The sequence below is a fragment of the Palaemon carinicauda genome, chromosome 17, assembly GCF_036898095.1.
Source record: "Palaemon carinicauda isolate YSFRI2023 chromosome 17, ASM3689809v2, whole genome shotgun sequence".
NCBI lineage: Eukaryota > Metazoa > Arthropoda > Malacostraca > Decapoda > Palaemonidae > Palaemon > Palaemon carinicauda.
Window position 1 is genome coordinate 63,592,029 of NC_090741.1, and position 5,000 is coordinate 63,597,028.

The window sequence follows — 5,000 nt, forward strand, 5'->3', positions numbered from 1 at the left end:
TGGTGTTTGCAAAACATGGGGGTTTGGGTGGCCTATAGCTCCTAGCTTGGGTGGAGAGGGGTCTTGAGCGTTGATCATAATTATGTATATATGATCAGTCTGTATTCTAGGACATTGTCGCTGTCCCTTGCCTCTGCCATTCATGAGCGACCTTTAAACGTTTAAAAGATGTACTTTTGCTCATGGACAGCACGTTCAGCCCTGATTGGAGGTATATTATTATGATTGTCCAGTGGCGATTCCAATAACATACTACTTTTGTATTTTGAATTTCCATTCCATTTAAACCACACACTTACTCGTATCTTAGCAAATCCCAGCGAGTTAGGTTGTTGATTCAAGGCCCTTTTATCGGGCGAAGTAATCGATGGTAGGCTTTAACAGGGATCAGATGTGGTCCCAGAAATCCGCAGCCCGAGTACTGAACCGATCTGCCACAGCCCACTCGTTTACTGGGATGGTGGGACCGTATTTCAATGGATTATATCTAACCTGAGCAGGGTCTAAACTCTAGGTCTAGGATCGTGCTTAGTGGATTCTAATTTCTATCTAACCTTCATAGTGTTTGAACCCAAGGACCGTGTTCCAGTGGGTACTATCTAACCTGAGAAGCTTGAACTTTGTTTTACATGAAATAGAAGCGGAGCCGTATTATCCCTAAGGCTGAGGCCTAGAGGCCCAGTAAGAGCAAGGGCCTATGTAACTTTTTTATCTTAGGGTTAAATGTTAAAACTATGGATTATTTCATTTGTAATATTATTGTAATAAATCTTACTAATAACTTTAATCGTACAGTTTAACATGTTTCTTAAAAAGGCCCATAAAAGAAAAAAAGGAAATATAAATAAATCACTATATTTCGACCAATACACATTGGCCCTCTTCAAGGTGTAAAGTAATAAAAAATGTAATAAATTGTACGAAAGGAGAGTGAAATTTACAGGTGTGCGGGGGGGGGGGGGGGCTGGGCGTTTGGGGGTATCGAGGGGTCCAAAGAAGCCCGGAGCCTATTGGCCCTACCATGGGTTCATATAGGACTGAATAAAAGCTTTCGATATATTCGACTGAGCTACGACTATTGTTCTCATCATTGCTATCCATTAATGAAGCAGACAACAGGAAACAACTTTAAATTCCAGTTTGCCGAGCCTCCCTGTCCTTCCTGTCCTTAGTAACCAGGGTTAAAAGAATACCAGCCCACTTCTGACCAAAATAAGAACAATTTCGCGCATGTCACTCAGCGGCTCCATTGGTTAGGTCTTCATCCACCTGGTTAATCTCTGGATAAATTCTCGTTAATCCTCTGGGTCCTGAGGAGTCATGGCTACTTGTTCCGTCTATGGCTGCAAGATCAAGTCAAAGGAGAAAGGAAGACCAAAATGTGATATTTCATCGATTTCCTAGAGATCAGAAGCTGCAACAGAAATGGCTTCAGTTTTGCAATCGCAACGCAGTTAATGTTAAACATGCTAGGGTCTGTAGCCTCCACTTTAAACCTACAGACTACAAAAGAAATCTCAAGTATGAGTTCCTTGAGCTTCCAACTCCAGGTAATGTAAAAGCCTTGTCTTATAAAATTTAGTTTTCAATAGATTAAACTTGCAAGATTTTCTATAAATCATAAAACATGTCATATTCTGTTAGATTTAAAACCACAAACCTGTAAATCAAAATAGTCTCTTTCATTTATTCATAAGAATAGAACATCGGTTATTTTGAAATGTAGTATTTCTCAAATATGGTCGTACGATAAGGGAAAAGATGTTTTGTACTCGCCAAAAAAAAAATCGGGTTCAATGTGTCATAATTCGAGGTTTAATTAAACCCTGGAAACAATTAATATATTATGACTTCAATTGTGTATAGGCCCTAAATGTAAGATTATGGAAGCAGTTAGAGATAGGACTTGAAAATTCTTCATTTCTTCTTTGTCTGCATCTTTTCCCACTTTTATGTGGGGTCGATGTTTCTAGCCAGTGTCCTTCATTTACAAACCCATATTGTAATGTTAGGGCAGTGTATGTATTTGCAGACGCCCCTCATCTCATTAAATAAATGCGAAACAAATAAATAAAAACAAAGAGAAAAAACTAAAATAGGTAAAGAAAAACAAATGCGAGGTTATATCATTTTTACCTTGTGAGACACCTGGTACGGATTAACAATGCAGTAGGGCATTTAAAAGGACATATGGACTTTCTAATCTTCAAATAATAAAGTACCTGAAGATTAAGGGAATAGTTATCTTCCGCGGTCACGAAAGAAAGAAACAACCTACTATAGTGACCCTAAAACTTGTTTGCCTCGTTTTCTTCAACAGTCACTTACCAATGACCTCACGAAGGTGCGCAGTAACTCATGAAACGATCTAACTCATTCTTTTAACCCTGTTAGTAACATTCCCAAGGCGGGGAAAGACATCGGGTAATTCCCTTTTGTGAATTCCGAATACGAATCACACCCTCGGTGAATATACATTTTTTTTTTTAATGAGGCGCACTTGCATCGACTCGCAGGGGTGACCTTTTAGCTCGGAATAGTTTCCTACTATCTGATTGGTTAGAATTATTTTGTCCAAACACTGAGCTATTAGGATACTTTTCCAAGCTAAAAGGGCACCGCAGCGAGTCGGTACAAATGCACCTCTTCAAAAAATATTGATTATATCTGGTTTACTGACTGAGGGATATGATATTGTTTTAAAATTTTGAAAAGTGTTTACAAAATGAATAATATGATGATTATCAATTAAAAATGCATTTTTTATTTCCCTCGTTTTAATCCAAAGGAAACATTTTCATAAATCGTGGTACTTGTTAATAAATCTAAATATACTACCGCTAGAGAGGTATGAGGTCCTTTTACTGGACAGAGTGTGCTACATTGGATCCTTCTCTCAGGTTACGGTTCATTTTCCATTTACCTACACATTCACCGAATAGTCTGGCCTATTCTTTGCAGATTCTCCTCTGTCCTCATACACCTGACAACACTGAAATTACCAAACAATTCTTTGTCACCCAAGGGGTTAACTACTGCACTGTAATTGTTCAGTGGATACTTTCCTCTTGGTAAGGGTAGAAGAGACTCTTTAGCTATGGTAAGCAACTCTTCTAGGAGAAGGACACTCCCAAATCAAACCATTGTTCTCTAGTCTTGGGTAGTGCCATAGCCTCTGTACTATGGTCTTCCACTGTCTTGGGTTAAAGTTCTCTTGCTTGAGGATACATTCAGGCACACTTCTAACTAATTTCTCTTACTTTTGTTTTGTTAGAGTTTTTTTAGTTTATATAGGAATTATTTATTTTGATGATGTTACTGTTCTTAAAAATATTTCTGTTTCCTTTCCTCACTGGGCTACTTTCCCTGCTGGGGCCTCTGGGCTTATAGCATCCTACTTTTCCAACTAGGGTTGTAGCTTAGCAAGTAATAATAATAATAAAGTTTAAGGTGAAATATGAAATGGTTCATCATTCCGCCTGTCATATAACTGCAAGATGTCTTATAATGATAAGAAGCATTGGTAATAATTTTTACATTATTTTCTTTTGTAGCTCATTTCACATACTTATAGTTGGTTTTATTATCTCACCTTTCCTCTGCGGTGGGAATACCTTAACGTGGTGAAAGGGTTTGAGTATCGCCATGATCAGCAAAGCTATCCTAGTAAAGGCCACCCATACTAGGATGGTTTGCTGAGAGCGATCAGACGAAAATATCCCATCACCAATCCGCATTGGCTAGCGGGAACATTAGTTGTTGCTGTTGGTGTTATTGTTGTTCTTGCTGCTATTATTATTATAGACATGTCTGAGCCCTTTGACCTACAGTGGACTAGAAACGGATCCATTGGTTGCTGTTGCTATTATTATTATTATAGACATGCCTGAGGCCTTTGACCTACAGTGGACTAGACACGGATCCATTGGCTGCTGTTGCTATTATTATTATTATAGACATGCCTGAGGCCTTTGACCTACAGTGGACTAGACACGGATCCATTGGCTGCTGTTGCTATTATTATTATTATAGACATGCCTGAGGCCTTTGACCTACAGTGGACTAGACACGGATCCATTGGCTGCTGTTGCTATTATTATTATTATAGACATGCCTGAGGCCTTTGACCTACAGTGGACTAGACACGGATCCATTGGCTGCTGTTGCTATTATTATTATTATAGACATGCCTGAGGCCTTTGACCTACAGTGGACTAGACACGGATCCATTGGCTGCTGTTGCTATTATTATTATTATAGACATGCCTGAGGCCTTTGACCTACAGTGGACTAGACACGGATCCATTGGCTGCTGTTGCTATTATCATTATTATAGACATGCCTGAGGCCTTTGACCTACAGTGGACTAGACACGGATCCATTGGCTGCTGTTGCTATTATCATTATTATAGACATGCCTGAGGCCTTTGACCTACAGTGGACTAGACACGGATCCATTGGCTGCTGTTGCTATTATCATTATTATAGACATGCCTGAGGCCTTTGACCTACAGTGGACTAGACACGGATCCATTGGCTGCTGTTGCTATTATCATTATTATAGACATGCCTGAGGCCTTTGACCTACAGTGGACTAGACACGGATCCATTGGCTGCTGTTGCTATTATCATTATTATAGACATGCCTGAGGCCTTTGACCTACAGTGGACTAGACACGGATCCATTGGCTGCTGTTGCTATTATTATTATAGACATGTCTGAGGCCTTTGTGGACTAGAAACCGATCCATTTGTTGTTGTTATTATTATTATTATTATTACAGGCATGTATGAGGCCTTTGTCCAGCAGTGGACTAGAAACGGATCCATTTGTGGTTGTTGTTGTTGTTGTTATTATTATTATAATTATTATTATAATATGCATGTCTGAGGCCTTTATCTTGCAGTGGAGTAGAAACTGATGCATTTACTATTGTTGTTATCATAAACATGTCTAAGGCCTTCGTCCTGCAGTGGACTAGAAACGGCTGATATACTGT